Source organism: Lepidothrix coronata, unplaced genomic scaffold, assembly GCF_001604755.1.
Source record: "Lepidothrix coronata isolate B3197 unplaced genomic scaffold, Lepidothrix_coronata-1.0 Scaffold79, whole genome shotgun sequence".
Classification (NCBI taxonomy): domain Eukaryota; kingdom Metazoa; phylum Chordata; class Aves; order Passeriformes; family Pipridae; genus Lepidothrix; species Lepidothrix coronata.
In genome coordinates, this window is record NW_016690259.1 from 3395756 (window position 1) to 3408422 (window position 12667).

Consider the following 12667-nt stretch of genomic DNA (forward strand, 5'->3'; position numbering starts at 1 on the left):
AAGCAAGATAGTGAGATTAGTCCCATCAAGCAAATTTTCATATTTTGATAAAGCAAACAAAATCACAGGCTAAGAAATATTGATTTAGATGTCAGTTGGATCTATGTTAACAGGCTTGTATTTATTGGGAAGCAATTACATGAACAATCCAATTATTAATTATTTCTGCCTCTTTAAAATGCCGACTAGCCTGCAAGCTGCCTCCTTGGAAATCCTAATTATACAGTAATTCAGTCTGTTTATAACATGTTTTCAATTTTCACTACATATTCTACTGTCAGAAAATCGTGACATTTGGTTTTATGGAAATATTTAAATCACAACAGCAAGCTACTGCACTGGAACTCTGGCTTTTGGAGACGAGGATGGACTGGTGAAATTGTTCTCTTCTAAGTGGAACATTCAGAAGAATTCCCAGTTGATTTCCATAACAGATGAGTTAAGTCAATGTAGAGAGCATCTGTATTATAGCAGCATTTTAAAATGGTAGGAACATATAAAAAAGCTGAAGAGTAGTGCTCAAATACTGATCTAAATCAGTGCTTTGATTTATTTATTGAGAAATTAAATATATCTTTATGACTCAGAATTTATTAAGCTATTCCTGGCATTTTAACATAGTAGTTTTTCAAATATATGTTATCAGATCAATCTTTGGGTGTATTTTTTATATTTACATTTAGAAGGCTAATTTTTGCTCACACTAAGTTTCAGTGGAAACCCCTAAAGAAATCCTTTTGCTTTTTAATGCAAACCAATCTGATAGCTAATGAATTAGTATGTGTAGCAATGCAATATTGACAGTGTCATTAAAATAAGGCCTTAAAAAAAGGATACCTATAGACAAGGGCCAGGCTTGACTCCTCTCCCAAAATCCCATCAGCTATTACCACTGTTGAAAACAGAACAGGAGGCCAGATGGACCATTCTCTGACCCAGTAAGGATCATTTTCTTATGGTCTTATGGTGTTAGCTGTTCACTTCTGTTATTACAGATACACTGGACAGTGTATTTTACTTCATACATAGGAAAATTAATTTTAATTTAAGAAGTTGCTTGAGTGGACTTGAAATATCAAAGAAGTTTGCATATGAAATATCAGGAAGTGATTAATTACCTTTACATGAAAGTCTTGAGTCTATAGGGGGTTTGTGTACATTTTTTCTGCTTCATTAAATTTACTCACACAATTCACATGCTCCTCTTGTGCATAGTGACACTAACTTTATGACTCTTCAGAAATTTCCAGTGAGATTCCTGTCTTAAACATACCATGGAAGCTAGACAACAAAATTCCTTTTTGAACTTATGACATACTTTCCATTCTATGTGCATTGTCCAGCAATGCAAAATGCTGTGATGTAAAGTGTTACCATTTGTTTTGCTGTTACCCAGCCAGGAAAATACGTGGTGGATTGCTGTTGTACAACACTGGGAGACACTAGCCAAAATTTTGAGAACCCATACTTTGCAGATCTGACAGTAAAGATTTTCTGTCAGGACATTCAGTCATTTCCTCATTAGACCGTGTAAAGAGCTCATCATCTCAACTGGTGTTAGTTATATGGCTCTGCTGTCTCAGAGGCACAGCAGGCAATATTTACCTGATTTTTTACCTCGGAGATTTCCAGCATTGGGAATCATGTGGTGATAGGGACAATGGAAGTTCACTGGCAGACAAGCAGACATCTCTATCTAAAGTCCTGTTCTCATACTGTGTATTCCTTTGCATTCCTAATCCGCTCAGATTTTTTTCTCTGATTTTTTACTCCCTGTGGTGATCCCGCAGTCCTGAGGTCACTGTCGCCAAAACTGCCCTCTGCCAGTTTTACTTCCTGACCCTGTTCAGATAAAAATATTTAAAAGACTTACACCTATGTAAAAAAACAAACGAAACTGCTGAATTTGTATATTTGTAGTAGCTCATTAGTCCCATTTAATCTGTTTTTTTTTAATGGCCATATGTTTCCATTTAATATTTCTTAAAACTTCAAAAATTTATTTTAGACTGATGGTGTGACAGACTATCGTTCAAACACAAAGTCTCACTGTTACTTCACAGAATGTTTTGGAGTAAATTTTCTTGATCCAAATCATTTGTATGATTTGGGCTTAAATGTGTGAACTTTCCATAGCTGAAACATGTCTTTTTCTTGCAAAAGCATCACATACCATTTTTTTCCCATGTTAAAGACAATATTGATATGAAAAAAGATAAGGAGAGAGCTGAACTGAAGTTGCAATCAAAACCAAGTGTTCACAACACTATACTAAAATATTTCTAAAAATATTGTCTTTCAAAAGATGTTTTAAGACTTCTCTACTTTCTACCTTTTTCAAGTACTAAATAGGAGTTATATCTGCTGAAAAGAAACTGTGGCAGTCAGTTTAATATAATGGGGCATAGTTAATTTCTTGTCATACTTTTTAGGGCATTTTCAGATTCATTTTCAGGAAAAGTTTTTCATGGAATGTCTCAGAACCTCAGAAATCTCAAAATCAGGAACCTAATTCAGATGATTCTGTGTGATCTCAGAAGAGTGCAAGTTTTCAATGTCATAATTCTGATATGGAGAATTTTTTCAGTGTGGGGATTTAAACCATTTTTTAAACATTGTAGAAAGCTTACCCATAGTAAAGAATGTTAACAGGACTATTACTTAAAATTAAATCACTGGGTTTATTTATTCCTAGCTTTGTAAGTTACATATTTTCTCTTCTAAAAGAAAGTTCAGTTAAAGAGCTCTCATCCTGGGGAGGGAGAATAAAGCTATTGCTTTCCTTTATAACAAAAGGATTTGAAGCTTGTTTGAAGTTCTAGACCTTAATGCAACTCCAATTTAGTTTCTAGACGTAGCCAAAGCAGATGGGGAAGTGCTATCCCTACCCCAAGATGTAATCAGAATCCCCACTGTTTGCTGCTAATGCCACTGTCTTTCCAAGGTAATGAAGAAACAGTATGCAGTTTTCACACACAAAATCTATGTCTCCAGGTTGCCCTCCTGAGCAGCAGGGCTAATTTCAGGTCTCTCATCTGAATCAATAGCAAAATAAGTCCCCTAATGCAGTGCTTTTGGAATTAGAAGCACTAATTCAGTTCTCCCCTCAGAATATCTGGAGCTGCACCCTTTCGATAACTGCTGATTTGCATTTCATCAGACCTGCAAACTGGTGGTCTTCATCATATGCAATTATTAACCTGTATCTACAAAAGCAGGGGGATTAGTTGTGGCCAGGCTCCAGGTTTGATTTCCCTGTCTGCATCCCCTTTCAAGTTTCAGTTAGGTTTGGGTCTTGTCTTTGCTGCTTGTCCAAACTTTGAGTGTTCTGAAGCTAACCACTGTTTAACAATTGCCACATTTCCTGACACAGGCAGTTAGGTTTCACTTGTGGTTTAGGTAATCCATAACATGTTATTGGTTACTATGAGTTTGTCAAAGCATTAGTATTTGACTTACTAATATCACTGAGGGACAAAGAAAATCTCATTCATTTCCAAAACTGAGTGCTACTGGCATAGAAACTCACTGATTGCTAGTAGTTTCTCTATGGCAAGGGACTATTAAAAGAGAAGGATAGTGAAAAGAAATATTGTTCTGGAATGAGATCCCATACTGCATCACTGCTCTGGTATACCATGAGAGAGAAACACAGCTAAAGTGCAAACAGAGACAGGAATTTTTTTGAGAACTTCTGGCCACAATAAATTTGGGCTTGGAAGTTAAAAAAAAAAGAGGTGGAAAGAGAAGACATGGATGCCTAATACTGAACTTGTTTGTATCTAACGTATTGGAGAAATTGTTTGAGAACAGTTCATTCTAGTGAAAATATTGCTTTTGTAATACTGCCAAGACCAGTGTTTTCTCATTCATGAATCAGAGTTCTTTGCTCATTTGTGGTTACTTTCTTCTCATCCTCTTTCTTTTCCTACTGTCTTTTTACAGCAGAAAGCCATCTGGAGTTGCCTAGCTAAGCACTTGCTCAAGTATCAGTAGTGAGGGGTCTATAGAACAAGTTACCTGGGCCTCATTGATGTACAAAAGCACTGATGTGCTCTTCCAATTTGTGTAGTTCACACAACTGTTTGATTTTGTGGACATGCCAGGATTCTTTTGTAATTATTTAGTTCTACTGCAGAAGAACTTGTGTGTCTTCTGGTAAGAAGTGTGAAAAAGGTGTTGAAAGGCTGGCCCTTACTGCAGATGTGAGCGGTCCAGCACAAGCAAAAGCACAGTGTGGGCTTTAATTCCTGCCACCAACTGCAAATTATGTGTGGGATCAAAGACCAAATGAACGTGTGCTTTAAAGTCTGGAGGTACCGGGCAAAAATATGGAGGGCTATGTGGGTAACACAGGTGTAGGTGTCTCTCTCTTAAAAACTGTTATGTAATGATTAAATGTCATTTGGATTATGAAAATTTTGGTCTGTCACTACAGGTACCTGGGGCTTCCTTTTCTGAGATGGATTTACTGGTTCTACCTAATTCTGTTCATATGAAACCTGGAGGCGCCTGACAATTACATAGCTGTGGATGTTCTCTGCAGGAGAATATTGGCCATTTCATTATAGCAAATCCAACTAAAACAAAATGATAGTTAGGGAAGGAGGGAAGGAGGGAAGGGAAAGGAAGGCATTATTCCTTACCACAAAATGTTCCTCTCTTCATCCCCTAAACAAATTAACAGAGTGGGTCCTTTTTGCATGCAGGCCTGTACAGGAAAGTTACTGAAGCACTGACACAGAAGGAAATCATACAAGATATTGTACCTGGCTCCAGTAACATTTGAGTGTGTGGGTGGCAAGGAGCTTAGTTCCATGTGCTTTCCACCCCACAGGCAGCTCCACAACTTCCTGTTGTGGAGGTTTCTCCTCTTTCATATGTGTCTTTGTGCAGTAGGCTTGCCTTTCCCTTGCTTGACGTATTTGCAGCCTGTGTACACTAAGTAGCCTTGTGCAGTTTGCTCATCCAGAAAGGCTGCATATAAATTTGACTTATGAACTCTATAGGGTGGTTATGAAGAATTATCTCAACTAAGAATAATTTTTTATTAGGTAAACAGGAGATGACATAGTCCCTGATTTTTTTTCCCCTACACTTTTCAGTATGTCCCATTCAGGAATCAGGACCAAAGACAATGTTATTTTAGTTCTTTTTGGAATATATTTACTCACTCCCAGTGTGTTCTGTCCTCCTTAAAGTGATACATGTTTACTCAGAAAGGACTATACCAATCACTATAATTGTATATTTTCTGCTTTTATGTGAACTGGTTTTTGGCAGCCTGAAAGAAAATTGTGAGACTAAAATCTGATCCCATAGTCCAAGTAGTAGGTCCTGGCTTTAATGATTTACAAGCAGAATTATATACCTACTCCCTTTGCTTTTGAGTTTTCAAACTAAGGGTCAACATGAGGGCAGGCTATATCTTGCTGAAACATAGACAAGTGTGACTGAACCATTAAATTTATACCTTTTTTTTTTTTTTTGAATCCTCTTGATTTATTAAGGGAGAAGACAGCAGAATGAATGAAAGTGTAGATCAGAGCCAAGACTTTCATCTTCAAGGCGGATCAGATCTGGGTAGCAAGGTGAATGTTTTGTGGTTGAATGACTGTCAAGGAGTAGGTGGGGTGATTAAGTAGATCAGTGTAATGCACATGCAAGTAATTTTTTTAATGATTTGAAGTCATAGTGTTTTGACAACTAACATGAAGAGGTGCAGAAGCCTATTTGATATCATAGGATATGGATAAAGAGGATGGGGGGCTCAGAACATTTTATATATATTTATCATTATCTGTCAGTCATCATCAACAAGTATTCCAATTCTGTTGACACAGCAGCATTAAAGTTGTTTCAGCTTCAGTAAAAAGAGTTTCTTTTACATTTCAAGGGATTTAGCTAAAAATTGGTAATGAAAACATAATGCATGTTTCCATTTACCGTTTTGGTTTGACTGGTAGAGGACAAACAGCTTTGTATTTTATTGCATTGAATGTGTAGAGTATCCTATGGTGGGATATTTTGTGGTTAAAACAAACTAATATTTTTCAAATTGAAGGCAATCACATTAAATTTTTATGATACAAGTTACATCAATAACTCTTGAATAGGCACAATTGTCTGGTGCTTCATATACCAGAGAGTTTATCCAGGGTACTCAAATATCAATTTGGCTAACTCTGAGGACACTGTTTTATAGGTCTAAATAACAAGTATACATCCTTTCTGGAGAAATTATAGATATGATTTGAACATGTAAACCATGTAGATTATATACTCTTTTACCATTTATTTTACTAATAGAGTTTTCACTTGTCTAGCTGGAATCCTATACAATTTAAATACAGAATATTAAAAATACCAACCTCTGGTTTAATGGTGATACTGTGAACTGCTAAATCTATTCTTTTAGCCCAGTAAGCCTTTATATAGTTTGAATAGGCTTTATACTAAATACTTTGGAAAGAATGAGGAAGTTTACAGATTTTGATCCTCCGTGCAAACCTATTAGCACATTTTGTTTAGTCACAAAATAGAGTGCATTTGGTTGGTCCAAGTACCAAGCACCTGAGTCCCAACTGGCTAACTTGTGTGGGGTCTTCCATCTACGCACCTCATTCCTGGCCACTATTTTTTCCCTTTATCCAATCCTCAGTGAGCTGCTGCACATACATTAATTGCCCTGATGCTTGGAGAGCAGACAAGTAGCCTTTCTGTTTCTACCATAAATGCCACTCAATGAACCAGCCACTAGGTCATGCTCAAGTGCAATGGAATCTTGTTTTTCCCTCCCAAACATTTAGCATCACCTCCACCGTGACTTCAGCTTCTGTGAGGCCAATGAAGGAGTTTTGCAAATACTCTGAATGTGGTCGGTATAAAGAAAGTTTTTGTAGATTGAAGTTAATTAAAACTACAAGCATTTACAGGAGCGGGAGGTAGAGGTAATTGTGGAATTTGTCTTTTTTTTTTCTCTTAAAGCTTCTTTCACATTTTTATAATTGCTTACTTTATCATGGTGGAATTAAGCAATAACATTAAAGGCCTCCTAAGATTCAGCTTTTCTGAAACCACCTAAGGGATTGTATCACCAGTATTTTCCCCTTCATGAAGACAACAGCAATTGAAATATAAGATTCTTTGTCTTTCTTTGTGCACTTTCATCAACAGATCACTAACTATCTTCAATCTTAGATCATTTTTTGAAGAGTATATTTAAGACAAAAATTAAATAATACTTAATGAAGAGCATTGTCTCTGAAAACAGATAAAAATGTTCATTTTTACACTTGCAGTGTAAATAAAAATTTTAATTGGAAAAATGTAATCAAGAAAATAAATTACTAAAATACTGCAAAACAAATAGCAGAAGCTTCTGGAACATCTCCATGTAGAAGAAATTGTGGATTTATTGGGAACGGTTTCTGTGTCACTACCATGAAAAGATCCTTTTACATGGAGAAGATTATCAGACATATCAGACTGACACATAAACCCATTAACTTCATATGTGGGCAGCTGTTCCTACAGCCGTTATGAAAACTAGAGAAGACATTTGCTTTTAAATAAGATTCTTTCTGATAGAAGACTGTTAAATCAGGAAAATACTTATTTGAAGTATGTTGCACATCTAAAATGACTGAGAACCATTGGCTTAAACAGACATTACCTAACCCTGAGAAGTCTGTGTTTGTGGAATTTGATGAATATATGGAGAAATACATTTAGTGCAGCACTCTTTCCACTGGCTTAATCAGTCCTGTGGAATTACCTCACCTTGATGATTCTTCCTCTAGTAGCTTCCCTCTCAGAAATTTTCTTGCTTTCAGGCAATAGGTCAATTGTGACAGTACCAGTCTCTTCCAATGACTGCTGCCTCATTTTGTAGCTTGTACCTACAAGCTACCAGGTCATTTTTGTGACCTGCTTACGCTGTGCCACTTTGGATACAATCTTGAAAACAGTGGAGAAGTTGAAGAGCCAGCTAAGTTGGTGTTTAAGGCATGGCATAGAACTCACGCTCTAGGCAAATCGTGGAAGAGGGAGCCAAGAAACAAAGGCCATCTAGAAAATGAGGTATAGAGCTGGAATTAGAATGTAAGTCTGCTGAATCATGATTTTAAGTTCTTAAGGTTCTTATATCATGCTTCTTTACTGAGTTCTGTCTAACCTTCATCAAACCTTGTTGCTGACATGCAGCTCCTTGGCCAATACGTTGCTGAGCATCTGGCAATTGAACGAAAGTACATGAGAAGGTAAGGTGAGAAAACTGTTAGATAAAGTGGTGAGTTAATCATATTTTATGTATAGGATTGTGGAAAATGAAACTTGTAGTTGGTATTTATCATCAAAAGCTTCCATGAAGGCCCAGCTGGTTGCTAGGAATCAACATGGAATGAATAGTTCTCTGACTGACAACATTTGGTTGAGGAATGGCTGCACAGAGTTGGTACCCACAGGAAAATTTTACTGATCTGTATTGGGGGCTGCAGGAAAGGATTTTAAGAGCACCTGATGCTCATCCATTAAGGATGCTAGACACAGGACTACTGAGAAGATGGTGCTGAGGAAAAGATCAAAGAGCCTAAAACCTAGTAGCTTCTGAGAAGGAGGATTAAACTGAGATCTGCAACAAAAGTTTTCTCTGTCTGAGAGGTTTAAAGGGAGATCTGCTATGGTATTAATTTAGGCATTGTTTCTTAGCTTTGAATAAGAACTAAAAGTTTATTAAATCCCTCTAAAGTGACAAACTGTGGCTGAAGACTGTGTCTTGAAATAAGATATAGAGTAATTTAAGAAGTCTTAAAACCAGCAAATATTCCATAGGCATTCTTTCTATTCTCAGTTACACTGATTTCATTATGCTTAAGTTGGGGTCAGATGGAAGCAAAATTTGGCCTGTACTTTAAGTTTAATCATAGTCTTATCTAGGATTTCAAACTGAGGTAGGATAAATCATACTGTGTAAGTGCCTGTCTCTCTGAATTTACTACAAATGGAGCTTTTCTTGTAAATTTAGTCTAGATGCAGTTATTGGAGTTAGGTGAGATGAATGCCATTCATAATGTGATAACACATTTTTAATGGCTGTCAAAGATTTATTGTTATCACTTACTGGATTACAGTAGACCAGATCATGTTCTGCTGATCTCAGACCTTAGAGGCAGGATTTTTTGTATTTTGTTGTGTGGTTGGTACTGAATGTATATGTGGTATTTAGTAAATACTGTCTGAGTCTGATACCTCACATTGTGTGAACTGCTATTGTATTACTAAGGGCTTCAGATTTTAGTCTAGACAAATTTGGATTGGAAAAAACAAATGCTTTATTTGCTCTTTCTATAGCATTTCCCAGGGCCAATTACTGTAAACATGCCAAACTCAGTGTTTAATTACTAATGCCATTATTCTAAGAGCCTTGCTTAATGTGCTTTTTCACATCATAGCAGCATCAAGGTTAATTATGTTAATTTTTGCATTCAGTGCTCCACAGCAACATGCAATAGGTTCTCTAGAAACAACAGATGTGTAGAGGCAACTCTTTTCACCACCCACCTTATAACAGGGTACTCTAAATGCTTTGGCAATGAACATGAAAGAAAAAACAAGAAAAGCTGATCCTGAAAATACCATTGCCATTATTTATTTTGAAATTGCCACTGCACAGTTTTCAGGCTAACACCCAGATAATCCAACACATACACAAATCAGCCGAAAATGTCTTTGCCTTCATCTCTGTTATATTCGTTTAATTTTTTGGAAAGGTGAAAAAACCATAGATTGAGAAAAAGAAATCAGCTAAGGAATTTTGTTTATTATGATTGGACAGCTGCAGTTGGTCCACTAAGGATCACTTTATGTTTTATTTTGATTGAGGAGATACCAGTCTGCCAACCATAATTTGTACAATGCTGCTATTGCAGTTGAAAATAGGTGACCTTTTGCAGCTGACAGTGGTACTAATTAAGGTGTCATTGCTGGGCAAAATTTTCTATGAGTGACATAATCAGAGGTGGGGTTTTTGTTTTTGTTTCTGCATATTGGTATGTTGCCAATTTAATCAGTTTGCCTTTGTCAAGAATTGTAGTGTCCCCCATTAACTTACATGAGGTTTAATTCTAATCTTCTTAGATTAGGTTAATCACATACTTAGTAAATTTTGCTGAATAACTTGCACACATGTTCAAAGTTAACAATGTTGCTGAATCAGGGTTACAGTTTAATTTTGCACAACCTGACTTATTTGGAGAATGAATATTTGTCAAAAAATTGATTGTTTAGACTTTCCAGGAAAATAAACATAGTCTTTTTTCAAATTTCCATCTTCGTATTCTTGGATCTGCAGTCTTTGCCCATGTGGCTATGCACCTTTTCTAGCCTTTGTAGTGTCTTTTCATCCTTTAGGAAGTCACAGTCATCATATTAGTCTTGTTTCTCATTTCCATCTTGTTTCTGTTTTTCCATCTCAGAAGACAGATGTGGAACAAAATCCTACAGACTCACCTAAATCACAGCTACTGAGTCCGGTGATCACCTTTTTCTTTGCCTGTAGCTCTACCACTGATTTTAAGTATAAAAGAGAAAAGCAGAATGCCATTCTGTAGCCATAATGTAGATTATGTCATATGTCTGGATTATGCAAATTTATCTTGTACTGGGGAATACTTTCACTCAAACTAATGCCCGTACATCTCTTTAATTTAAGAAAAAAGTAAGCAATACACCACTGGGTTTCAAAGAAGAAAGTAATATATTGGGTTTGTTTTATAAAGGCCATGTTTGCTGTTCCTGCACCTCTTATCTTTTGCTGACTTTCTCCAGACAGAAGTATTTCAATGTCCATTTGTTTTTTATCAAATAACTTGAGCTGAAAAAAAGAGCAGGATCTAGCCTTTCATGAAGTGGAAACAGTAAGCGTCTTGAAGGGTTCTAATTCTGGAGTTTGCCCAGATGGAGTTCAGGTTTATTAGTTTCCAAGAAACATTTAAAGATACATTCAGCATGTGAGAAGTAATTGTTTTGGGGAAAAAAATAGGCAGTAGGATATGACAGGCATAGTGTAAGACACTCTAATGGGCTTTACAAACTGTCAGCTCTAAGGTAATATTCCGTGGCTATAAAACAATTCTTTGAAAAAAAGGCTATAAAACATTTACAAAACAGCAGTAGCATTGATGCAATTCTATATCCAGGCCAATTGAGAGGTAAAGCAAAAATATTCTCATAAATCATAAGTTCCTGTATCACTGCAATACCCTATAGTGTTTCTCTAGGAAAATATATTTTAAAATATTGATTCTTAAGGTATAAACAAAGCCTGCTCATCTAATTTTTATACCACTAGCGACTGTAATGGAAATTTTTCTTGGCTTTATAGGATTTAGACTTTACTGTTTCATCAATAATGATTTCTTTTTAACTAAATCTTAAAGTACTTCTCAGTTTGTTTGTTTTTAAAATTCTCAACTTCAGCAAAATTCACATTAAAAACTATGAGGTTTGCATCACTGAATACTTAGCAAAATAATAAGATTTCAAAGTATTTATTTAAAAGAATTATAGAATCTGCTTCTTAGTGTAGGATTCTAATTTTTTTCCAAACAATTAGACATATTCTTTACCTGAAATGTTTACAATCAAATATAAATCAGGGATGCATGTTTTGATGAATGAAAAAGGAAAGAAATGCATGACTTACGAAGCCCATAATACTTTTATTTCTACTGTTTCATCCATCAGGCACTGGACTATATGGATTTCAATCCAGCCTGTATTTACTTGCTTAACAGAACAAGCTTCTTAGGCAATGCTGGTGTACTTAGATTTGGAATTGGACAATTTAGATGTAGTCTAGTTTTGAGGTATTTGTACTGTGATAGTACCAAACAGCCTTTTTCAATACAACTATTCAAAGCATACAGCTCGTACAAATAGCTCGCCCTTAAATCCCAGTTTTAGAGATAACTGAGATGGAACCACTGTCTCCCACTATTGTCTCTGCAGAACTGCAATGTAATGTAAATAATTTTATAATGAAAAATACTGATATGAGGAGTTCAGTGTTTATTTGTCATGTGCTTATAATTCTTCGTTCTAGGACAAGATATTTTGCACCTCACTCGTGCTTATTTTGCGAGATTATTTGCTATGATGCAAAAAAATAGAGCTGACACAACAATTTAAAATCAGTGACATGACAGCAGTCTTACAACACACTGAGTCTAGGTTGCCAAAAAAAGCACACAATAAGAAATACCATGCAGTGGTGAGATTTTCAGAGGGAAAAGCTGAAAGCTTGCCAGAATACTTACTTCAAAATACTGTGCATGTCCTTGCATATACTGCTGTCCTTAGTTGCAGCATGTTGCAAGGGAGCATGACAGACTCAGTAATCTGTTTTCAGTTTACTGTCACGTTTGTGCAACCCATCGGTTTTCAGAAGTGGCTGTGATTAAAAAGGAGCAAGAGCAGGCACCATGCTTTTCTTTACATGCTTGTTCAGTTCACTGCAACTAATTCCAGTATGTTTGTGATGCAAGACCTGTGATGTAACAGGAAAAATATTCAAATTACAGTCTTCCTTGATTTTTCTCAGGAACATGCTGATTTCCTCCAGTCATCTACTTGAAGTCTAGTTGTGTAATTGATAGTGTGTTTATTA